At 43.1% G+C, this 26,121-nt stretch overlaps 1 protein-coding gene across 10 annotated transcripts in view; it reads left to right on the top strand.

Annotated features, from left to right (window-relative positions):
* Positions 1 to 26,121, top strand: part of Pcbp3 (poly(rC) binding protein 3) — a 179,855-nt gene that overhangs the window by 54,473 nt on the left and 99,261 nt on the right. For 8 of the 10 annotated variants that reach the window (XM_051186963.1, XM_051186962.1, XM_051186961.1 and 5 more), the window contains exon 2: positions 2,681 to 2,779. The exons of 1 other annotated variant lie outside the window; for it this stretch is intronic. The gene's annotated coding sequence lies outside the window, so the exon portion shown is untranslated. Of the gene's footprint in view, positions 1 to 2,680; positions 2,780 to 26,121 lie in introns of those variants that run through there. One more of the 10 variants, XM_051186958.1, reaches the window with a different exon arrangement.

The raw sequence follows: 26,121 nt of genomic DNA, 5'->3' as shown, positions 1-26,121 counted from the left end.
GTTCAGTGTTTAGTTACCATAACAGACAGCAAAGGAGGGCACAGTCCATCATAGGGAAGGCATGGTGTCAGGAGCATGCTGCTAGGACTCCTCATATCTAAGCAGACCAAGAAATGAAAGGAGGATGGAGTGGGGCCAGGTTGTGACTATTAAGGCCTCCCCCCTCCTTAGATTTTCACTTACCACAGGTAGGCCTCACCTCCTTTCCTCCAAATGCTGTCAGCTGGGGACCATGTGTAAGCCTATAGATGCCTGTAGTTTTACATCCAAGATATAACTAGAGTCAACTAGACCTCCCCTGCTTAGCATCAGATGTCAGTATTTTCCTCATTGGCTTCAGGAGGGCATCTGCTGCCTGATGTCAGGAAGGGCACATGCACAGAGACGCTTGCTCAAGAACTGCTTCCCTTTGCTTTGGTGAGTAGAGGGATGAGAGTGGTTCTTGTCCCTGTGAGGGCAGTGGTCTGTGTACATGCACCCCAGTGTACTGCCTTTTCAAAGGTTTTCCTTCCGCACTAAATGGGCTTTCAGTTCCCATTCTGAAAGCTCTTGGCTCTTTTGGGGAAAAAATGTCATTAACACACACCACAGGGGTAGACATTGACAGTGGCCTAGGCCTTCAATGGTCATGGTCATCAGTGTTGCTGTCATCTACTTCTACATCTTGTTCCACTGGAAGGATTTCAAGGCAAATGACATGCATGGACATGTCATTCTCTGTGGTTTCTTCTGGAATACCCCCTGAATGGCCAGTTTGAAGCTGCTTTATAGTAAGCTTATTTTTTCCAATTAGAAACAGTATACATTAAAAGGATGATAAAGTTATAGTACAATGAGCATATTCTGTTGTCACTGTGAAGTGCTGTATTCTGTACACAGTTGGTTTGTTTATACCAGCATGTGACACATGAGTAAGGCAATGTGCTGTGGTGTGACAGTGGCTGCTATACTACTGGGAAGCAGGAATTTTCCCCTCTTTTATAATTTATTTTTACTGTGTTCCCAGGCTGACCTTGAAATCCTAGGCTCAAGTCATTCCCTCCTGGCTCAGATCCATTGTAATCTGATGGGGCTTCCATGGTCTGTCACTGACTGAAACATTGTTAGGTGGCATCTCACTGTATCTAATAACAAACCTCAGAATATATAGAATGTTTACACACACACACTAACTGAACTTTATAGAGAAGATTTGGCAGACTTAGAGGGAAAAGTTGATAAATATGCAATCATGTGAGCTACTGTAGTATTCCTCTTTTAGTAATTAGCAGACCACATTCACACACAAGTACTGAGGGTTTTAATGACATATTAGGTTCAGTCATGTGGTCATTATACAGACACTGTAGCCGATAGACAACGCAAATTCCCCTTAGCAGGTACTCAGAATCAAGCTCAGGGCCTTTCCCCAAGTAAACAAGTGCTCGATCACTGAGCACTTGTTTGGTTATAGAGACAGATGAGCCATGAGGGCCTTGAAGTCGAAATCATGTTGTGTTTACCTCTGCTCCGAAGTGCTGGGTTGTTAGGTGTGCACTATCACTCCTGTGACACTGGTTACTTGATGTTAAACCTTGCATTTTGGATAAAAGTCACTTGGTCTTGCTGTACCTATGTATTTCTGGATTTAATTTGTTAGTGTTTCCTTGTGATTTGTGTTTATGGGTGTTTGTCTCAGGCTTCTGTGAGGTTTTTATATGGTTTTGGTGTCAGGCTATCGCTGGTCTCATGAAAATATAGAACAGAAGTGGACACACATGTCCTTTTCTCATCTGTTCTTGGGAAGAGCTGGGGAGGACTGGTGTCTTAGTTAGGGTTTCTATTGCGGCCGTGAAATACCACAACCAGAGAGCAAGCTGGGGAGGAAAGGGTTTATTTGACTTACACTTCCAGACCATAGTCCATCTTTAGAAGAAGTCAGGATAGGAACTCAAACAGGACTGGGACCTGGAAGCAGGAGCTGATGCAGAGTCCATGGAGGGTGCTGCTTACTGGATTGTTTTCCCTGGCTTGCTCAGCCTGCTTTCTTATAGAACCCAGGACCACCAGGCCAAGGTTGGCACCACCCATCATGGCCTAGGCCCTCTCATGTTGATCACTAATTGAGAAAATGCCTTACAGCTGGATCTCAAGGAGGTATTTCCTCAGCCGAGGCTCCTTCCTCTCTGAGGACTCTAGCTGTGTCAAGTTGACAAACATACCAGCCAGTTTAACTGGTGATCATTCTTTTTAAAATATTTGGCAGAATTTACAGAAAGCCACCCGGGGAAAGGTTTTTTTTTTCTTCCCTAATTCAATCTCTTTACTTGTTTCAAGTTTTAATTTATTTAATTTTCCATAACTTTTTTTTCAGTTCATGTTTATAGGAATTTGTTAATTTCATCTAATTTGTTGTTTCAAATTATTTGTGTTTCCTTATTCTTTTTATTGTTGTATGTTTAGTAGTTTTTGTTCTTTATTTCTTGATTTTAGGCCTTTTTTTTTTGTTAGTTTAGGGACAGGTTTGTCAGTGAGCTTTTCAAGGGACCAATTTTTGGTCTTGTTTTCTTGTCCTTTCATTTACTTTTTATTCTAATGTTTATAGTTTCTTATGACTGTATTTGGTTTACTTTTCTCTCCTTTTTCTAGCGTTTGGAGGTAGACACTTAACTGCGTTGCAATTCTTCTTTGTCACATGCAGGTGTTTCTGCTGTGGTGAACCCTGCTCTGGCCTCTGGTAGCTGGCTGTTGGCTCCTGACCCTGAGTTCTTGTTGAAACTGGGAAGGGGATGACAATAGGGTAAGTTAAAAAGGCCACCAATTGTGTTGTTCTTACCATGATCCAGTTGTTTTTCTCAAATAACTGACTCTTGGATTCCCCCAGCCTTGTATTTCCAGAGTTCTGAGACAGGTAACTGGGGAGACTTTTGCTTTGTTTCTAAGAGAGAGAGAGTTCTGGAAGTGGCTATTGCTCTTCCATTCCCACTGGTGTTAGCTACTTGTGTAGTTTATACTTTAGAATTAATAAAAAGAATGTGATTACCATAAGGTGTTTTATGGAAATGGGTTATACTGGCTTATAAGTATCACAAGGAAATGAATTGTATGAAGTTTGCTAGCCAATTTTGGGGAACAACAGCAGTGTAGGACTGTTGATTACAGTGGCAAACACTCTAAGAAGCTGAGGAAATGAAGACTCTGTGGCTCTAGTGTACAGCCCACTACTCTCAGAGCTACTGGAGAGTCTGGAGTCGAGTCTCAATAGAAGGCTCACCTGTGAGAGGCAGTGCACTGGGTATCCATGTTCAGGCAGGGTGTGGAGACCAGTAGTATCCTCAGTGCTTCAGGCATGGCTATCTGAGCATTCAAGTCTTTGCTCCAAGAAGTTGTCCCTTGGGTCTGGACCTGTATTTGGTGCTGAGGAAAGGGGCTGTTTTTGCAGGGGGATGCTCCTGGGTATCTATACCCAAGGGAGGGAGTAGCTGGAGTTGCTGTGTTGCTTGGGGACTTGCGATAACCCAGGAACTGTGTGGCAAGAGACTCTGTACTCTTGAAGCAGAGCATGTGAACAGATATTTTCGTTGTGAGTTTCCCAATCATGAAACAATTATGATACTACATCTGGGAGCTAAAAGCAGGCCATATTTCTAAGATAAAATTTACCACATGTCAAAGTTAGAAGGCTTGCAAAAGGAAATGGTAACTTGTAATAGTCAAGTGATCAGCAGACATAACACTTATGGTTTGGCAAATGAGTGATGAGAAATGGCAAAGGTTTTTTAGTATCTGAGAGACTTGTACTGGAACACTTGTTCTGTTTGTACTTTAAGACTCAGTAGGTTAAATACATATACCAATCTGAAATTTGTGTCCCTGTTAGGGAATTATTCTCTTAAATACATTGGCAGTGAAAGCATGCAAAATTGTGGTGACCACAGACTTTATGGCTAATTTGGATCTTTGAAAATGCTGGCATACCTCACGTTGTAACTATTCTTATAGGGCCATTGTAGCCTCACTTGATGTCTTTGGTACTTTTGATATAAGATAACCCCAGTGACCCAGAGGTTCTATCCCATCTCATCAGAGAGCAGGCTGAACATGTTAGACCAGCTAGCTGGTGAGCTAGACCACTTAACTATATATTCTGAGATGGTTCAGACCTTGAGTTCTGTCTAATCCACATTTCAGAGTTGAAATGGATGATTCTTACAATCTTGCATGCTGGGATACCTGCATCTTGTAATAGTCAAGTGATCCCTTTAAATGGAAGCTTTGTCTTAGCATCAGGCATCTGGGGGGCATCTTATTTACTGGTGACCCACCCTTTCAACCTGGTAGAGAGTAGTCTTAGAGCCTAAAGTCTTGGGCTCAGGCATGTCTATGAGTATTTCTGGTGAGAACTGGAGGCAGACCTTTATATACTGAGTTCACAGTGGTTTCCGTCCCTGCTCCAACTTTACCACGATAAGATTCATTTAAAAAGAAACTTGTCTGTGCATCTTGTGAGATGCTGAGCAAGTATTTCACAATAGGAACCCAGCTACCAGCAAGCTCAGAGTGGTGCTGGACCTACCATTCCTAGACAGAGTCCGTGCACAGCATCACTCTTAACCATCTCACTGACTCCTAACTTGAGAAGATTTGTAATACTGAAGCACTGAGCCTGAGAGTGTCATCATGCCCCAGGATGGCTATAAAAATCAGGTTTCCAGAAGGCTCATTGTTCGTCTACAATGTTTATGGACTTAAAATTTCTACCCTTTTGAATTTACCTCTAGTATATAATCAGAGGAATACTAATTTTATGTACAGAAAATACTTATTATAGTATTAACTTAAATAATTAACAGTTGGAAATAAGTCAAATGCCCCCCCAAACAATAGAGCATTAAGTAAATGAGTTATTGTATTCCTATAGTACAATGGAATATTAGATTACAACTAGTGTTTATAGGACTGATTCATGACATGAAAAAAAAATACACCTTGTATACTGGTATAAGTTAACAGTATGTGGAAAAAATAGTAAATGTAGCTGGGCGGTGGTGGCGCACACCTTTAACCCAGGAGGCAGAGGCAGGTGGATTACTGTGAGGGTGTGTTAATTGGGGCTGGCTTGGTGGTGGGACAAGACCAGGCGGCGGGAGGAAAACCGTACTCCTTACAAGGTTGAGACTAGCTTGGTCTATAGGAACTAGTTTAAGGGCAGGCTCCAAAGCTACACAGAGAAATTCTGCCTTGAAACTCTGCCCCCCCCAACAAAAACAAAAACAAATAAACAAAAAGTGAATGTAATATAAAGTCACCCAGGCCTATGTATGTTGGTATACATGCATGAAGGTATGAATTGTAAAAGCCTAAGTAGTACAGGTAAAGGTTATGTTGTCTTGTTGAGGGGTGGGGTCAGTGTTGCTCAGTTTCATACATTTCTGACTTTTCTAAGTTTTTCTCAATGAACTCATGTTACTTTTACATTCATGGGAGAAAGAACATGTTTTTTATCACTAGAATATGTATTGTTATGTAACTGTTACCCTGGTCTGTGAGACCTTATAGGAACATTTTTCTAAGCATAAAGCAATCTCAAGGAACAGATGTTTGATTTTCATAAACATATTTCTTTGAGCCACAACAAATATTAAAAGGCTAAAAAGGTGTATGCTAAGATTATTACATATATGTATATATAGTAAATTACCCGGAGAGGATATACAGCTGATGTTGTTTTGTTTTAAAACATGTTAATTATGGTAAAATACTTAAGGAAAACCACGATGTTGTCAGCCCTTCTGTGTGGGAATTGGGGGTACTTTTAAATGTATTTCTTGTACTTTCCACTGGTTCCAAAGGCCCACACACAGGACAGGCATACATTCTATAATGGCCCATGCTAATGGAGAGCAGGATATGAGTATATGGCCTGCTGCCTGTGTGGGGTCTGCTTGCATGGGGAACCAGCTGGCTTTTGAGGGTCTGAGGCCAACCTGTGCACAGCTGACTTAGATGTCACTGATTGCCATGTGCTAGGTTGTTGGCAAAATCCAGCAGTTTTTTTGGGGGGGGGGGTCAAAATAGGGTTTCTCTGTGGCTTTGGAGCTTGTTCTGGAACTAGCTCTTGTAGACCAAGTTGGTCTCAAACTCACAGAGATCTGCCTGCCTCTGCCTTCTGAGTGCTGGGATTAAAGGCCTATGCCACCACCTCCTGCCTGCAGATGTTTTTAGGCTGGGCTGTTAAGTGGGCAGACAGACTGAGTCTGGCAATGAGAAAGTCCCAATCGGAAAGCCAGAGAACTAAAAGTGAGCAAGTTTAAATTATTTTAACCTAAGTCCACACACTGACACCAAATCACAAACTTCTTTCTAAATTACTAGAGGCTTATCATAAAAACCCCACCTGTATAATTAATAAATTGAGACATGGGTATACGCATCTATGTTCACACTTAACCTAAAGTGTGATCTATTGTAAATAGAAAAATAAAACAACCACAACAACAACAAAAAAAATGTCCTCTCTAGATGTGGCCAGGTGCCTGGGGAAGGCACTGAACTTCTCCATGAGGGGGTGGGGGTTCTCAGGCCTGAATATCTGTATGGCAGGAAGGGCCACACAGGATGATGCCAGGATGGCATCAGATAGTCCTTTAAGGTCTGCACCCTCCCTCCTCCACAGATGCGTCATGGCCACACATTGTCCTCACAATGCTATTTTTTGAGCTGGAGGAGTAAACAAGCTCATCCCCAACTATTTCCTTCTCTGTTCCTCCGAGGCTTAGAGTGCTAATTATTTAGAAATGGTAATTGTACCAGGGAATCTGTGATGGGAATTGAGCTGGAACATCCTTGCCTGTCCTCCCCCAATAGAAACCCTTTGAAGCCCGGCTCTTCCTACTCCTGACTCTTGTCAGTGCTGCAGCCCTCTCTCTCATCCTAGATCTGCAAAGGAGTCAAGGTTGCCCCCTTCCCAAAGTCAGATCCTCACCCTGTCTGCTTAGTTTTTGGGTTTCTTTATAGAGATCCATGACAAACTCTGCACCTGCAGATGTGTTATCACAAATGCAGCCCATGAGTGCCTAAGTACCACATTTTTAGATGTTTCCATTCATAGTACACCTCATCCAATCCCAAGTCATCAGGTCTGCCTTTGGAGTGGTAGGCTAGAATTGCCCACAGGACAGTCCAGAGTACAGCCCTCACTGTGCTGGTCTATCCTGTGTGCCACTTGGTTCCCTCCTACTGGGAAAGCTCCAGAAGCCCACACTGTATCAGAGGAGACTTAATCCTACTCTATCTAACATGACACGACCACAGAAGCCCATGTGCATGTTAGCTGTGTCACTGAACATGTGCAAATAACAAAGGCATATTAGATGTATGGTTATGTGATGTGGTAGAGTATGGTAGAGTGTGGTGCCAATGCAGGGGAAATCTGGTGTTAGGTTGGAATTTCAAAGGGTGTAGAAGAAATCCTCTTCTTTAGCAGGTGACAGTCTGTTTTTGGCTGGTGGGACATCGAGGACAGTCATATCCAGAAGGAGGTCTACTCTTGGTACATGCACTGGTTAGGATACTGCACTGTGCCACAAAACCGTATGCTTAAAGTAGGAAAACCATAGCTAAGAACTCAAGGAGGATAGCATGATTGCCTGTGCCATTCTCAAGTTCCCTAAAGGCATAGCACTTTATTTTTACTTTTGCCTTATTTCTGTTTTAGAAATATTATCCTGATGAAAAAAAAATTGTTATGTTGTTTCACATCAGTGCTGAAGTGTACATGTAAACCCACACCAGTGCAGGAGCCTGGCTCAGCTGTACCACCTAGATGCCCTTAGCACCAAGTGTGTGCAGGAGCTTGCAGAGACCTGAAAATAGCATCAGATTCCCCGGAACTGGAGTTACAGATGGTTGCTAGTTGCCATAGGGATGCTGGGAACTGAACTGGGGTCCTGTGCAAGTGCAGCTAGTTCTCCTAACCACTGAGCAACCTCTCCAGTCTTCTCATTCATTCTCTCTTGAAGGTCACACTTACATGTCATGCTAGTGTCTTGCTTGCTTGCTGGCTTCTCATGTCTGGCTTCATGTCAAGGTACATGCAGAGGCTATGACTGGTCCAGATCCAATGGCAGCGTGAGTTATGTCCTTCCCATCTATCTGCAGTGCCATGATTTAACATAGGCAATGTCCTTTTCTGATACCATCTCCAAAGCCAGCTGAGCTGATGGATGGTCCAGCAGGGGTCTTATGATATATATATATATATACCATCTGCAGAAGAATAGCCAGTGGGTAGTAGGAGTGAAGAAGACCCTAGCCCACAGCATCATACATTCATCCTGAGTTCTGAATTGTGGCCCTGACTCCACTATTTAAACTACCTTGAGATGATTAAAAATGTTAGCCTTTTATTTTTGAAATTAAAATATCATCACATTGTTCCCCTTTCTCTCTTCACCCTCCAACTCCCCTCTGTTGCCCTCCTTTCTTGTTCTCTCAAAGTCATGGTCCTCTGACCTTTTTTTTTTTTTTTTATTTGTTGATATGCGCACACACACTGCTTAGTCCATACAATGTTACTTGATGTATGTATATGATCTCAGGGCTGAGCACCTGGTATTGGATAACCAAGCAGGGGTTGCAGGGCATTTTACTGGGGAAGACTACATATCTTGCTCCCAGCATTTCTTAGTTGCTTTATTTAGATATCTTTTTTGCCCTAAAGCTTATAAAGGTTATTTTCAAAGTTTTAACAGGAGACTTGTTTTTAAGCAGATTTTAAGAGAAAACTCATATAACCATAATAGCTGCTGATATTAATGAAGCACCTGATTGGCCCTAGCTATCTCGACTTGACTGTCTCTGTTAGTGTTTAGCTCAGTCCCCATCTGCTCCTTGAGGTGTACATATTGCTGTTTCACTCCCCTCCTGAGGCTTGAGAGTGAAAGAATTCTCCTGTTTGCAAGGGGTAGGCCAAGTCTGACTCCATGGTGGTGGGATGGGAACTCCCAAGAGCTTACCTCCCACTGGGCCTGACAGCAGCCCTGTGAGGCTATCGAGACCTCCCCAAGCTGTCACAACAGGAGAGTGGCCACTTACTCATAAGTCTCCCATGAGAGAGAATATGAAAGGCTGGGGACTTGTGTCACATGTAGTACTGGAGTCCTGATTATTACGCTGGGAGATTTTTATTAGCAATGATTCCTTTTATTCTTTCACTTGTGTGCTGGGTGTTCCTGGGAAAGGCTGGGCAGTCCTCCAGCATATTGACATCCGTGTGGAGGACACAGAACATGGCTGGAATCAGCTAATGCATTATATCACATGTCAGGTGGTAAAGACTGCCATAAAGGAAACAAAGAAGGGGAATGGAATGTTGGTTCCGTGCCAGTAGGCTGTTAAGGCAGCCTCGGGAATGGTGGATATTCGAGGAAGGCCTCGCAGGAGGTACTGGAGTGAGTCTGACTGTGCTGGTAGATGAAGGGTTCTGTGCCCGTGAGAACTGGCACAAAGGCTGTTGGGGACATGCTCAGTGTGTACACTGGGCTGCAAGGAGACATTATGGCAGTATGTACGGGACATGAAGTGAGGTCAAGGTGGTATTGGTGCACTTTATCAGGTGCTTTGCAGGGAGGGCATCCTAGGACCAGCTCTTGGTCTGCATGGAGCAGGGGCTGAGAATAGAACATGTGGGGCGAATGTGGAACAGGGTGTTATGAGCCTGTTTTCTCTCTGGGCTGGGAAATCTGCTTTGCAAATGGGTGCTGTTAATGATACTTTTTTCTTAGAGGACAAACAAATCCCTATTGCCTGAAGACCACCTTTATAACTGTGCCAATTGCATCTAATTTTCACAGAAATCTCCAGGGAAGGCCTCTGAATCTCGAGAATACACACACCTTCTATCTGCTAGGCCTTTCCCTCTTATTTTTTATGCCAATTCATCCTCTTGGCAGATGGAGGCCTTGAGTTTTGATCTGGCCTCCCATGTTGGAAATAAAGCAGGATGCTGGGCCAGAATCCGTCATAGTTACCTCAGCCGTCTGCTCTGCACAGTGGGCTCAAAGCTGGTAACAAAGCAGCCACACTGAGAGGCTGGTTGAGCTGCACAGTGTGAGCTATCAAGGCTGTGAGCAAATGGGTTCTGGCGGGCTGCAGCAGGCAGATTCTGGAAGCTCCCAAAGGCCTTAGTCAAGTGGAGGCTGGAGATTTTTAGTGGGCACCTGTGGCCTCTACTGCCAGTCAGGAGGGAACTGTTAGGGGTACTGAGCTGCTGGGAGCGGAATGGCTCTTCCACCATGGGTGATGTTGATTGGGCACTATAGTTGCTTCCGGTGGGGATTCCTGGCTGGTATGCCAAACGAGAACAGAGCTCATCTGCAGTGATGCTTCCTAGAAGTGGTAGCTTTGAAAACACTAGGCTTCCATGTCAACACCCCCTCCCCCCCAGAACTTCCCTATTTCCTTAGAGCCAGATGGATGCTGCCCTCTATGGAGAAGCCCAGGAGTGAAGATGGAGATTTCTGTCCCGCCTGGTCCCACAGCCGCTTTGACACAAATGAACACACAAAGACTTATTATGTTAAGTATAAAATGTTTGGCTGATGGCTCAGGCTTTTTTTTTTTTTGGCCAGCTCTGTCTTAATTATTAACCCATTCCTATTAATCTGTGTATTGCCACGAGGCTGTGGCTTACCCGTAATTTGGCATGTTACTGTTTTGGCAGCATGGCGTCTCTTGGCTGACTCTCTCTGCCCTCCTCTCTCCTTATTTGGGGCAAAGCAGCTATGGGATCAGGTGGGACAGAAACTTCCATCTTCACAGGAGGGCCCTTCCTGGGTTATGCGCTACAATCTGCTGTATTTAGTAGACAAAGACTGATCCTCACTGCTCCTCAGCTACTCCTAGTTCCACTTTCGAGCTCTTTTAAGAGTTTTTGTCTATACTCAAGTCAGAGAACTGAGAAAAATAACAAATCCTTTGTTAAAGTTTTTGTTTATCGTTTGTTCTTTTAATATCAAATGGCTTATTTGCATTTTTTATTTATGCAGATTGCTTTGAGAACTTAACAGAATTGTAAAAAATTTAAAATTATGAAAAAAGTTTCAACTCAACTCATTATTACAGATGGAGTTTGGCCATGGAGTCCGCTGAGTGGCCCCTTCTTGTCATGGTTCAGGAGGTCACTTGCTCAGTTTCTGTTTACCGTCATTATTTAGGCTCTTCACTTTGCTGTGTGTGTTGTAGGTCATGTTAATTGAGGGATCCAGGGAGGCTGCTTAGCCATGCACACTGGCTCTATAGTCTCTTGGGCCTGGGTTTGGCAATGCCCAGGACCTGGCCAGTCCCTGCAGCACTTTGTTTTCCTCACATTTCTGTTGGAATCAAATGTCAGGCTCTGCTCAGGGCCCCACTCCACGTACAGTGAAGGACAGAGGCACTTGTCTGTCCTCTACCCAGTCTCAAGGGCTCCAATCACTGCTCAGGCTTCCTTGTGCATATACTGTAGAGCTATCTGCTCTAGTCTTGGGTATGGTCCCCTTTCCTGTTTTCTTAGGGATATGTTCATACAATTCTGATGCTGTCTGTTTCCTATGCCCTGCCTACCAGCAGTCCACTTCCACTAGCACGCAAGAGGGCTCAAGCTCTATTCTCCCCCAGCTCCTTTTGGTAGTTAGCCTCAGACTCATTATCCCCCTCCTCAGTCCGAATTATAGGTATGTGGCAGTACTCCAGGCTTAAAATCAAAAGTTGCCTTCCTTGTCTAAAGAAAAAAGAAAAAACCAAACTCAAATGGAAGATGAAACTTACTATGAGCCCTGTCACTGTCCATGCCTTCTCCTTCTTTTCTTTGTTTTTAAAAACCCAACCAGCTAAAATGGGACAAAAGATAGAGTAGAGCTCTTGCCTGGCATGTGTGATGCCCTAAATTCAAATCCCAGCATCCATAAGTAAACAAAAATGATCAACCAGCCAACTAACCAACTAACTAACCAGCCACTAACTTAACTGCTGAGCAGTCTCTCCAGCTCTAAGAGCACTTGCTGCTCTTTTGGGTATCCCTAGCACCTATATCAGGCAATTGATAGTAGCTGTACCTCCAACCTCAGGAGATCAGACACTTTCTTCTGTCCTCCATGGGCACCACACGCATGTGCACATACAGACACAGACACAGACACACAAATGAATAATAAAAACAAATCTTTAAAAAATCACTAAAATGATAGAAAACATGGTGTCTTTGTGTATATATGTATGCATGGGTGTAGTATACATATTTAGGTATGTAAGCATACATGTATATTGTGTGTTTACTATATGCGCATGTGTGGTTCATGTGTGTTCCTGTTATATGTATGTGCTGAGGGGAACTGTGTGTCTCCTCTTGAGTCTCACTTGTCCACTTCTGAGAATGGAAGAGGCAGTAAGAGTGGAGATGAAGGAGGAAATGGATGGAACACCTATTTGAAAAACAGTCTCCTGCTTAACTCCTTTCCAGCCTGGCAGAAGAGTGAGGACTGTGGTCTACAAGTGACCCAGGAGCTCATGGGCATGGTAAAGGAGTGTCTCAGGCTGAAAGTAGGGCTGCATTCTAGTGGGTTTCTGATTCTGGAACCCTAGGAGAGAAAGGGCTTCTAGAGTGAACAAGTTCAGGTGGAGGTTTTCAGCTTCCAGGAATAGCCCAGGAAGATGCCATAGTTCAGAGTTTTTCTGGTGTCTTGAGTATATCTGAGGCAGTTGGGCCAATGGCTGAATTTGGAGAGGAACTATATAGTGTGCATAGGAAGACAAGCAAGCTGAACTTGGAGGTATGGGAAAGACTTAGTACTAGGTGAGCAGAGTAATAGTCAGTGTTGAAGGATGAGAGGTGGGATGGAGGTTCAGGGGAGTTCATGCTCAACTTGGCAGAAGGAAGTTAACAGTGTATCATCTGTTCGAGTCCAGGAGAGCAGTACAGACCTAGTAACTAGAAATGTGGAGCAGGATAGATATCAAAACCAAACACAAACAACCAGAAAGAGTTAATCTATGCACAGAAGCAAGGCAGTTACTGGGGCCACTATTGTTCATGAGAAGCTTTGTACAGTTATTTAATTTTAAAATTTATGTTTAACTAGGTGGAGCCAGGGTAGCCCTGAAGAAGAGGGAGAGGAAGGGATTGGTTGTAGGAGCCAGAGGGGTCAAGGACCCCACAAGAACACAGCCCACAGAATCAACCGAGCAGGGCTCATAGGGGCTCACAGAGACTGAAGGGACAATCAGGGTTTCTGTATAGGTCTGACCTAGGTTATGGTTGTGTATCTGGGTGTTCTTGTGGGGCTCCCAACAGTGGGGGTAGGGGGCTGTCTCTAAATCTTGCCTGCTCTTAGGACCCTCTTTCTCCTATTCGGTTGCCTTGTCCAGCCTTGAAATTAGGGTTTGTGCCTAGCGTTATTGTAACTTGTTATACCATGTTCAGTTGGTAAGCCCTGGGAGGCCTGCTCTTTTTTTTTTTATTGAAGAGAAACAGAAGAGGAGTAGATTTGGGGGAAAGGGGAGGTTGGTAGGGGGTGAGAGGAGTGGAGAGAAAGGAAACTGTGGATGTAATATATGAGAAAAGAATAAAAATAAAATAAAGTTTAAATTTACTATGCTTGAGAGACAAAACTATGTTTATAGCTTGATGAAAAATGAACATTAAAAGGTTGTATCAAATGTTTTTTTTTACATAAATACTTCATCTGTTTGGAGATAATTTTTTAAAATTTATTTATTTATTTTATATAACCAAGTCCATTTAAATGAAAACAAACATTTATAGACAATATTTGGGAATTTGGGCATCGTTCTTTCCAAACTACTTCCTGCTGGTAAGGGGCGCTGTCATGGGGGATTCTAAGAAGATGCAGAAATCCTGGCTGTAGTATGTAAGGCTGCTTTGTCCAGCTGTTTTGAATGTAGGATCACCTGGTACTGTGTTTCAGGCGGTCTGGCTTGATCAATATCAAATGTTTTAGAAAAAAAAAAAAAAACATGGACTTAAAGCCCTTAAGTTTTTTTTCCTTTGCATCTCCTTCCAGGGTTGATCTCAGTCACTGTTGCTACAGTTGTGGGGAGGGTTCCTCGCTCCCATTCCCCAATGCCTGGCTTCCATCATGCAGAGTATGAGGGGCATGGATCTCTTCAGGCCACTGGAGTTCTGGGGTCTGGCCCCCACACCCTTTATCCAGGGTTCTCTTTGTTAGGCTCCTAGATGTCACTCTCCTGCTTCCTCCATGTTTATGGACTCACTTCCTCCTCACTGTCCTTATTGTGCTCATGGGTCCATGTTGGGCACAGTTCTTGCCCAGTGCTCAGGGAATGCCTGAGGTCTGATACCCGATGGGGGCTGAAATAGATCTACATTTTTTGTGTTGTACTTTTCTACTGCCTAGTGTTCTGTGAAATGTCCTACCTAATCTTGGCTGAAAGACTTTTTAGAGGCTTGTGTTGTTCCTTCTGTATGGGTGTAGGCATGGTTTGCTGGATCATTATCCCTTTGCACACTGTTCCTCCCCAACAGTGTTGAGGTAAGCACCCTGGCACATAGCTTCTCTCTGCATGGGCGCTGTGCCCGCATCTTGAATTCCTGAGTTGGAGAGGGTGGCCACAATATAGAAGTGCTAGAGTGGTCTAGGTTGCTCATTCTTCCCAGTCTTAGGCTTCAAATCTGAGTTTTATGTCCCCTGGAAATGGGCCCTGTGCACATCTGCACCTTAGCCTAGGGAAGCAGGGCCCCAGTTGGACAGTTTTAACACCCAGTAATCCTGCTGCCTTCCCTGATGTATAAATGCTCTCTCTTTGTTGAAGACATTGTATGTGTCCTCCTGAGAGAGGGATTTTTTTTTCCAGTTGTGCCGTTTGCTTTTGCATTTGCTCTGTAGCATGTTGGGCAACTCACTTCATATTCCAATTATGCTGCCATCTTCTAGCATTTACATCTAGAAAACCCTGTCACCCTGAAGCAAAGGGCACCCACCTGTATGCCATGGTTCACTTTTTACATTTACTGTGTAATTTACTTGATTTAGTTAGAAACATAAGGTAAATATCTAAGTAATTTTTTCTTGTAAATATTAAAAACCTCACACTTGGAAAACACTTTTCTTCCCAATGTTTGTGCTACTATTAATGCATGGTACAACATGTCTCTTCATTGGTCTGTCTGTCTCATGCTATCAAACCTCTCATTTTTTGGAATTATCGTAACCTTATAGGATCCTTACACATCTGATAAAGAACCCCACTCTTTCAGATTCCTGTCTGGCTTTCTTGGCCTCTTGATGTCTAGAACATTGGGATGTGAGTCTTAATGGATCAAACATTGATTGATTGAGACAGCAACTTGCTGTATATTCTTGGCTGACCTGACATTTATTATGTAGCTCAGCCTGGCTTTGAACTAATAGAAATCCTTCCATCTCAGAGTGCTTGGATTACAGCTGTGTGCTACCATTTCCAGCTTCAAACCCATAATTTAAGTTGGGAGTAGTTGAAGGATCTCCAGCTTCGGATGTAGGGAGCCATGCTGTCTCACCATCATTTGATCTCTTTGCTGTAAATTTCTTTCTTCAACTCCTTTTCAAACCATTATGTCACCTGGTTATTGGGGTTAGGATTCTGATACTGCATTTATCTAATACATAATAGTATAGAGGAAAATAGTATATTTGAATGTCTGTGTGTTGAGATGTTTTTAGTTGCAAGGAGATTTCTGGTTGAATTTTGATGTATCCTTCACTTGGCCCAAATGCTGTTTGCTGTAGCTGGCTATTCTTCACTAAGTTACAGTTTCTTTCTATCGCCACTTACTGTTTGTTTTTGAAAATTGAAAATTGCAGTTTCCTAAACATGCTAGTTGCAGCTGTTTTACTCAGCTGGGGCTGGAGAGTTGGTTTAGTGGTAAAGTGCTTGCTGGGCAAGCGTGAAGACTGCTTAGATCAGAAGTTCCCACCAGGCATGGTGGCACCCACCTGTAATATCTACACCGGGAGGTAGACAGGAGGATCCCAATGGTTTGCTGGCTTGCCAGTCAGCTGAAGTGGCTTGCTCCAAATTTAGGAAAGACTTGTTTAAAAAACTAGGATGAAGATTGATAGAAGACACCTGATATTCACCTCAGGCCTCTACATTCATTTGCATGTGCACTCCCACACATGTGGGCATACACATTATAAGCCTAGTATATAGATATTCAGTTAATGACTTCACCTTTTAATGTAGTGAGTTCCACTGATGAAATTTCAAATTCTGATTTTAGAAAACACACACACACACACACACACACACACACACATTAGATTTTACTGACTCTTTTCACTATTTCTCCAATTGTAATATGTTCCTAGTATTATATAGGGCCTAGCATAACGGTTAGTTAAAGCTACAGCTGGTCCAGTGCTAAGACTGGAGTGTGCACAGCACTAGATCTATTGTAAAACTCAAAGTCAAGGTCAGTGCAAAGTTCCTTTGAGGGCTAGGATTAGGCTAGTGTGGTTGTACATTGTAAGTTTCCTTTCCTTTGATTTCTTTGTGTACATGTGAATATGCATGTATGTGTATTTTTATGTGCGCGGGTACTTGTATATGTGCATGGGTGTGAAGACCAAAAGACAACCTTGCATGTTATTCCTCTAATATTCTCCCTTTTCCTCCCTCCCTTCCTCCCACCCTCCCTCCCTCCTTTTTTTGAGGCAGAATCCCTCAGTTGCTTGAAGTTTGAGTGGAAAAGGCTGGCTGGCCATGGATCCCTAGGAACCCATCTGTGCCTAACTCTTCAGAACTGGGATTACAAACCTGAACCATTATACCCATTTAAAAAAACAAAACAACAACACACACACACACACACACACACACACACACACACACACACACACACACCACATGGGTTCTTGGTGTTGAATTTAGGCTTGCATGGCAAGCATTTTATTAAATGAACTATCTCTAGCCTTGTCTCCTTTATTTCTCATGTTTTTTGTTTATGGCAGGTTTATTAAATGTCTTTATAGCATTTTCTCTTTGTAATAACTTTCATATATATAGCTCCATAATTTTGTTCACTATTCCAGAATTTATTTTTTATTTTTTTCTTTCCTTCTTTCCTTCCTTCCTTCCTTGCTTCCTTCTCCCCCTCTTGGTTTTTTGAGACAGGGTTTCTCTTGGTAATCTTGGCTGTCCTGGAATTCAGAATTTCAGAATTTCTTAGTTTAACCTATATGATTTTATTTTTCTCCTTTTAGGTTAGTAGTGCCTTTTCAATTCCTTGAACACATTGCAGCTGTCTTTAGCCTTTAATAAATAAATATGGAATGATTTTTTTTTTTTTTGTTTCTATAGAGAGGATCCTCTTTCTAGAGAATTGTGAAATTGTCCTTCTAAAATGTAGTTGAATCAGGAGGGCACCAGAGATGGGAACCCTTAGTTCGAAGAAGATGGCCCACATGAATCAGGAGGGTACCAGATGGGGGTCCTTTAGGGCTGTGCTTGTCCTGTAGGGAACAGCGATGGAAGAATGGTCTGGGAAAGTTGCTGTGGGGCCACCCACTGAGAGTGAGTCACAGGTCCTGAAGGGTAGTGGGGACATGACTCCTTGGAGGGGTGGGAAGATCACAGAGGTGGGGGCCAGAGTTTATGGGGAGCAGCATAACTTCTCAGATGACCAGATGTCCCAGGGGAGCTGTAGTAAGGGTGTGTGTGACTTTGAACCCTCTGGCAACTGCATTAGGAAGGTTAAGCTGCTGAAAGAGTTCCCTAAACCAACTGACATCAACAAAGTGAAACTTTTTCTTTTTTCCTATAAAAATCTCCTTTATACATTTATTTATTATATAGGTGTGAGTGTGTATAAGTGTGCATGCCACAGTGGAGGTGTGAAGGCCAGGAGGCAATTGTGAGGGCTGCTGCTTTTCTCTATTATATGTGTTCTGAGGGCCAGACTCCTGGCTGCAGGCCTGGTAGCAAGCAGGCCCATCCAAGCCATCCCACTGAGCCACACTACCAGCCCATGATGGTTTTCTTCTTAGGAGCTGTTAGGAGTGGAAATGCTGACATTCCCCCTCCTGGCCCAGCTCTGGTGGCCTGCCATTCTTTGTGGTTTCTATTTCTTGAGGTGTCATAGCCTCAGAGCCGAGTGGAGTCTAGGTGGATTGCTTGTGGCAAGGAGGAAGGTCTGACAGAGAGCAAATTCATTCTAGGATCTTGGGGTCCAAGATATAGTCATATGTATCAGTATTCAAAACCAGCAGTATACTGTTGCTACAAAACGTAGTTCCAAAGGGAGTAAGAGCTAGTTTATTCTGAGCCAGATATGAGTGGCTGTGACCACAGGAACATGGTTTCAAATAGTTCTGAATGACATGTTTATACAGTAATAGTTACACAAACTTTTATCATCACAGGACAAAGATAGCCATAAATCAATGAACCTAACAATTACATTGGTGGTAACAGTAGATAGGCAGCTCCATGCAGCCCAGCTGAGTGAGGGAGAAAACTCTGTTATAGGTTTTACATTTTACCTATATACATGCTTAGCTTCAGTGCTGGTGGAGGCTAGTGATGTGCTAAGAACCAGCTCAAAGGTTTTCTGTAATAGTCAAGATGCAATGTGAGGTCAGATAGAATTGGGCAATAAATGGCTAAATAATAGTAAAAATAGCCCTGAATAATGTCGGCTCTTGATTTGTGATCTGTAACATTCTTACTCCCCAAATAATGTTGGCTCTTGATCTGTGATCTGTAATGTTCTTAACTCCCCATAGTCATGGAAATTCTAGTCAGCTAGTCTGCAGAATCTTCAAAAGAGATATAATTCAGATTGGTCAGTGTGTTCATGACTGTGTGGTTGGGTGATCGGGCCAAGTGTGCTCTGCTGGGCTGCTCTAAGTTCTGTGAAATCTGGGTTGCCATGTAGGAGGGAGAAGGTCTTGGGGGGTAAGAATGTCTACTGTAGGTGAGGCCTCAGGTGTCTGAGAGTGCTCAATTGAAAGGGGGATATGGAAGCATGCACGTGGGCACGGAGAACCAGCCAGAGTTTACTGTGTGAAAGACAGATAGCTGGGTGTACTGGTGAATGCCTTATAATCACAGCATTGGAACAGGAGTGGGTACTGAGGCAGGAGGATTATGAGTTTCAAGGCCATTACGGGCTACACCGTAAAACCTGTCTTAGAAAAAAAGGGGGGGTTGGGAGAAGGCCTGTTAGCAGCTGTGACATCAGCACAACATTGCTGACATCTAACCTAGAAGATAGACTTATCCAGGGGAACTGCTGTCTGCACACAGGACAGCAATATCCCTCCCTCCCTTCTTTTTTCTTTTCCTCCCTCCCTCCCTTCCTCTTTTCATCTCTTCGTCCCTCCCTCTCTCTGTCTCTGTGTGTATATGTGTACAGAGTCCTGAATCTTCCATGTAGAAAAGGCCTCAGACCTGTAAAACCAGTGAAGAAATGAAATTATTTAGTCCTAACATGCCAAGGAGGTCATTCATACCTTTCAAAGAGCAGGGGAAGGCTTGCATGGCTGTGAAGGCTTTGGGTCTCCCTAGCCAACCATGACTGCTGCAGTCCTGTCCTATACTGATGCCTCCTTAGCCAGCAGGTGTCCTGAAGTGTCCTGGAGCTCCAAGGAGGCTGAGCTCCACAGCTAGTGAGGTGTCAGATGGTAGTTTATTTCCTCTTTCTCTAGTAGTCCTCTGAACCTTCTTCACTCTGTTTTTCCCATCAAAGATTTCCAGAGCATCCTTTCCTCCCTGAGATTCAGATTGGAATGCAGCCCTGCCATTGAGCCATTGAGGAGCAGATTTTCCTTTTTCCCCTGCAGGCTGAGATGACTCATGTGCCCCTCTGCTGCCTGCTGCCAGACTGTCTGGCGAGTACACAAGGCAGAGCCAATGACTGGAGCCAGAGAATCGCTGTGGCCCATCATTGCTAGAGAGGGCATACAGGGTAGAGAGCTATTACCTCTAAGACACATTGAGACAAATGCTTGGTATAGATACTCCACAAGTTTTTCTGCTGTGCTTCTGGGGGCAGGGTGAGAGGTTGGAGATAGAGGAGGGACATTGTGGGATTGTATCATATTCTAAACTCCAGCTCAGGGCAGCCAGGGTCTCCCAACCCCTAGTAATTTCTCTCAGCATTATGGGCCCAGAGTGCCAATAACATTTTCTCTCTTTATTCACCCTCTTATCTTGGGTCTCATTTCCTTTCACCACAAAGCAGTAGTATGTACCAGGTTGCTCTCTCCTGTTCTGTTGTTGGCCACCATACACACTCTCCCACTGTCTTAATCATGTCTTAGAGTCTGCCTTGGCTTTGCATATGAAGGGCAACCAGAAATATGCCCTAGAATTTCTAGGCTATATAAAGGAGGCTTTGTGTGTGTGTGTGTGTGTGTGTGTGTGTGTGTGTGTGTGTGTGTGTGTGTATACATGTGTGCACTCGGTGGGAGCTTTATTTTCAGTGCCCTGGTTTATTTCTCTTTTGCTGTGCAAAACTGTTATCTACAGCTCTGCCCACCGTGTTGAGAAAATGTGTTTGATTTTTCCCCCTGTTGGTGAGGGGACTACCTCTTAAGCCCACCCATCCTGTGAATGGTCTGGGTCTTAGGCCAGGCCTACTAGACAGGTTGTAGCTGGAGACAGCTGTTTAGATGAGTGCAAAAGCAAGCTTGGCTCTCCATCCCTTGTGTTCATCCCGAGTTGGGGTGTAAATCATGTGAGTGGAGCTCTCTGATTGGAGCCCAGTTGGGCTGAAGAGTCAGGTGATAGCTTGGGAATATAGAGGTTGCACACTGCTTTTTTGTGACCTTGGCTAGGTCCTTTCCCCTGCTTTCCCATCCAGAGGATATACCTGCTTAGTCCCATAGGGAGGAGGTATGGGCAGGACTTGTAGGCTATTTCAGCTGCTTATAAGATGGTGCAGGGGTCATCTCCTTTCTAGGAATAAATATATGACCAGATGGTTTCTGTAATGAGTGCAATGTTTCAGGCAGAAGTTCCTCCCTGAATCTTCAAGGTTTTGATTCTCCCATTTTATCACTGAAGTAGCAGAAACCTGAGGTGAGTCAGCATTGGACAGGCACAAGTCCAGGCTCCTAGCTTTGCCCCTTGCCTTGTTAACTCTTGAGAAGTCTAGAATGCATTCACTATGGCTTGTACCACTGCCAAGATTAGTGTCCATGTATGAGACCCTTCATCTTGGATTTTTTTTTCCTCTAGCAAGAAGCTTAGAAACTCAGTGAGATTGGGTCAGAGAGATGTCCTTGGGTTGTCATCACCATTATGGGATAGCTTCAAGTTTCTTCTGTTGAAAAAGCTGAAAATTGATGGAGGGCCATGGGTGGGTGGCTGGGAAAAATATATGACTCTGAAAACTTGAGACATGGAAGCATGCTAATTGAAAATTTTTAACAACTAAATATAATGAAAATGTGTGTGTGTGTGTGTGTGTGTGTGAGAGAGAGAGAGAGAGAGAGAGAGAGAGAGAGAGAGAGAGAGAGAGGTAGGCACATGGCAAATGCCATTTTACCAAGTCAGGGCCTAGACTGGCCTTGGGACTGTGTTGTGTTCTCTCTTGATGTGCAGCGTTTCCCACAGTTGCCTGTCATTTTTGTGATGTTGACATTTTGAAGAATACAGTGTCTTTCATGAAATAAAAGTTCTTTGACTAGCCTGGAATATGTTGTCTTACACTTGCAATGCTAGCACTTGAGAAACTGAGGTGGGAGGGTTGCCATTGGTTCAAGGCTAGCTTGGATTACATGGCCAATTTAGGCTAGCCTGGACTACAGAATGAGGCACTGTCTCAAAACCCAAACCAATGCAAAGCCACCCAAAAATTCTTTCTGTTTGGGTTTATCCTTATGATTGAGTTCATGCATCCTAGGTTAGATGTTACTGGTGTGGATGATGCCCATGCTAGGAATTCACTTGGGGTACAGAATGTCTACCTGCCCTGTTTGGGAACATTATTTTCCTATTTAATGTTTTAAGCTTCTCTTGTAGTTAGTCTTCCCAGCCCCCTCAGGTGGCAGTGTATTCTAAGACCATCTTTTACCTGTTCCTAATAGTCCCCATGTGTCTCTTTCGAGCTCGGCTTGGTAGTTTCCTCCTGTGTCAGGAGGGTATGTGCTCAGGAAGACACCTCTGGCTAGTGCTAAAGGCAGCCTTCCTGCCTGCCCCAGGGCTGATTGTTAAGCACTGACATGGCCAAAGCATAGCACTAAGTTAATTTTAGAAATTTGTTAATTATCTTTTCTGTGTTACATCTTGTAAAAATCAGATCTATCCATGTTTACAAATGTTCTCACATAGAATATATATAACATATGTTCCTACATATGCTAGTTTTTTCACTATTTTATTATAGAACATATAGAACAAAATTTGCTCTTTTGACTTTTTCAGGCATAGAATTGAATGAGATTTGCCCAGGGTGCCATGTTGCCTCCCATGCCTGTGCTTCTGTGCTTTGGGACTTCCTATGGCTCAAGTCATCCAGCACCAGCCCGTCCTTTTCCTCTTTGCTCCCTAGGCTACCTTCTGGTCTATGGGGGTGCTAGGAAGTGTAAATAATTCACAGTATTATGAAGCTGCAAGCAGTGCTCTGATGGATAATGACCTTGAACGTCTGTATTCTCAGGTTACTGAGCCTTCCTGGAAAGTCTGGCAAGGCTAGCCCTTGGGTCCAATGGCAGCACCATATACCCTTTCAAGAACAGTCACCATGACCCAAGCCTCCAGCACCATGGTCAGTGGCTTTGTAGCCAGGCCTGGGCCTGCAGATTCTGTCCTGAAACATGTTTTTTCCTAAAGTGGGGAGTGAGCACGCTAGCTCCAGATGGTTCAGCTTTCACTCCTCTTCGGTGAAGTGAGGCCTTTGTTTCTTTCAGTATCTTTTTTTCATGACGGTTACAGATTTTTCTGTAAAGCTCTTGATCTTTTTGCCCTTTCAGTTTAGGAAAATTTTATTGATGGATTATTGGTGGTGGATACATTAAAAATAATATTTCTTTTGCTGTAATATATGCTACAAATACTATTTTGTGTGTGTGTGTGTGTGCATGTGCCTGTACATCTCTCTTTGCACTGTGTGTGTGTGTGTGTGTGTGTGTGTGTGTGTGTGTAGGTTAACCTCAGGAGCCATTTCTCAGGAGCTAACACCTTGTTTTTTGAGACAGGATCTTTCCACTGGGCCTAAGGCTTGCTGATTAGGCATGCTGGCTGGCCAGTGAGTCCCAGGGCCCTTGTGCTTATGTGGCAGCCACTTTACTAACTTAGCTATCTCTCTAGACCTGTTAAAAATATTCTCTGTAATTTGTTGTTTATATTTTATTTTTTATCGTGTTTGCTGGCAAACACTTTATTTTAAATGAATCCATTCTTTCATCTGGATTTAACATTTTTAAGATAGTCCTACTGTGTATCCCTGATTGGCCAGGAACTTTCTTTGTAAATCAGGATGACCTCAAACTCATAGAGGTCCTCCTGCCTCTCCCTCAAGAGTGCTAAGACTAAAGGCATGTGCCACCAAACTTGGCTCGTGCCTTTTTCTATATTGTCATTAGAGAAAAGCATTCATGTTTTGTTCTGATATTTGTGTTGAGGTTTATTTTTATTATAAAAACAATTTTTAAATGTAAATATATTTTGATGTTTTCCCCTCTTCCAAATCTTTCTAGATCCTTTCCCCATCCCTACTCACCTAACTTTAAGTTCTGAAAAAACAGAAACCCAATACAAAAACAAAATCTCTTTAAACCAAGAAAACAAAATAAAACTTCCACCACCTTCCCCAAAGCAATGCCCCCTGAAACTGTGACCAAACCAAACCAAACCAAACAAAAATCTGTGGTGTCCAATTATATGTTGGTCAACTACTCCTGAACATGAGGCCTGCCCTGGAGTGCCTGATTTTCCCAGTGTCACTGAATTGAAGAAAAGTGATTTTTCCTTTCCCAGCAGTGACTGTTCAGTTGTGATATACAGGCCCCTCCCTAAAGCTCCTATGTTGAAAAGTCTGGGTCCCCAACTGCTGGCTCTAATCATTGAGAGGTGACTGGATTGTGACGACTGTGACTTAGTGGATTTCCTTCGTCTGTGGACTCATAATTTGATAGCTTCATTGGGAGGTGGAATTTAGTTGGAGGAAGTAGGTTACTGCTCTAGTTTCCTTTCTGTTGCTGTAATAGACACGATGATCAAAAGCAGCTTAGGGAGGAAAGGGTTTATTTCATCTTCCCAGCATCTAGGAAGCCAAGACAAGAAGGAGCTTGGAGGCAACGGAAACCAGAAGGAATGCTGCTTACTTACTTGCTCTCTCTCCCTCTGGCTTCTGTTCAGTTAGCTTTCTTAAACAGCCCAGGCCCACCTGCCTGAGGATGGTACTGTCCACAGTGGGCTGGGTACTGCAATATTAAGTAGCAATCAAGAAAATACCCTCTTCCTAGGTAGATGGTCCTAGGTTGTATAAAAATAAAGCATACTGAGCAAGCCATTGAAAGCAAGTCATAAGCAGCATCCCTTCATGGTTTCCACTTCAGTTCCTCCCTTCATGGCTTCTCTTTCAATGATGGACTATGACCTGTAAGCCAAATAACCCTTTCCTTTTCCCGAGTTAGTTTTGGTTAGTGCTTTATCACAGCAACACACAAAAAAGTGAATATAGGCCATGTCTGTCTTTGTGGACCAGGCTAACCTTGAACTTGAAACACTCCTGTCTGAGCCTCTCTAGTGTTGGGATTACACCTTTACCACCATATTCAGCTTTTTTTAAAAAAGTAAATGTTTAAAGTTAGGCAAAGTACTCTAAATAGTACTTGTTGCAGTGTATAGATTTAGATAATCCTCAACTTATAAATGTTCCTTTGTTTCTGTTTCTTTTTCAGCTTATGAGTTATTTCAAAGTATTTCTTTTATTTAGTATTTCATTTATTTATTTTATATCCTGGCTGCAGTTTTCCCTCCCTTCTCTCCTCCAAGCCCCTCCTCCATCCCTCTCTGTTATCTCCCCCAAATCCACTCCCCTTTTTCTGTTCAGGATAGGGCTAGTCTCCCATATATTTCAACAATACATGACAAATCAAGTTTCAATAAGAATAAGCACCTCCTCATGTATTAAGGCTGGGCTAGGCTACCCAGTATGATGAATAAGGTCTCCAAAACCAGTCAAAGAGTTAGAAGTAGCCCCTGTTCCCACCGTTAGGAATCCCATAAGAGGACCCAGCTACACAACCGACATATATGTAGAAGTCCTACCTAGGTCAGTCATTCAGGCTCCCTGATTGGTGGTTTAGTCTCTGTGAGACCTTATGTGGCCAAGTTAGTTGATCTGTGTATTTTCTTGTAGTGTCCTTGACCCCTCTGTCTCCTACAATCCTTGGTTATGGGTCTGCATCTGTTTGTATCACTTGCTGGATTAAGCCTCTCTGATGACAATTGGGCTAGTCCCAAATCTATGAGTATAGCATAATATTGTTAGGCACCTCTGTCAATATAATCCACCATATAAACGAAAAGAAAAAAAAAATCATCTCATTGGATGCTGAAAAACCCTTTGATAAATCCAACACCCCTTCACGATATAAATCTTGGACAGATCAGGGATAAAAGAAACATAACCCTAACCCTAAACAAAATAAAAGCAATGTACAGCAAGCCAACAGCCAACATCAACTTAAATGGAGAGAAACTCAAAACAATGTAATTAAAATCAGGAACAAGACAAGGGTGTCTATTCTCTCCATCTCTATTCAATATTGTACTTGAAGTTCTAGCTAGAGCAATAAACTAAAGGACAACTAAAGGAAACCAAGGGTGTACAAATTAGAAAAGAAGAAGTCCAAGTATCATCATTCACAGATGATATGATAGTGAACATAAGTGACCCCAAAATTCTACCAGGAAACTCTTATAGCTGATAAACACCCTTTGTCAAGTTGCTGGATACAAGATTAACTATATATACAAATGGGAATCAACACCCTTTACAATCGCCTCAAATAATATAAAATATCTTGGTGTAACTCTAACCAAGCAAATGAAAGACCTATAGGATAAGAACTTCAGGTCTTTGAAGAAAGAAAATGGAGAATATATCCTAAGATGGAAAGATTTCCTATT

This window comes from Phodopus roborovskii, unplaced genomic scaffold (assembly GCF_943737965.1).
Source record: "Phodopus roborovskii unplaced genomic scaffold, PHOROB, whole genome shotgun sequence".
Taxonomy (NCBI): Eukaryota; Metazoa; Chordata; class Mammalia; order Rodentia; family Cricetidae; genus Phodopus; species Phodopus roborovskii.
Note: the sequence above shows the minus strand (reverse complement) of the source record. Positions and strands in the feature narration are given on the sequence as shown.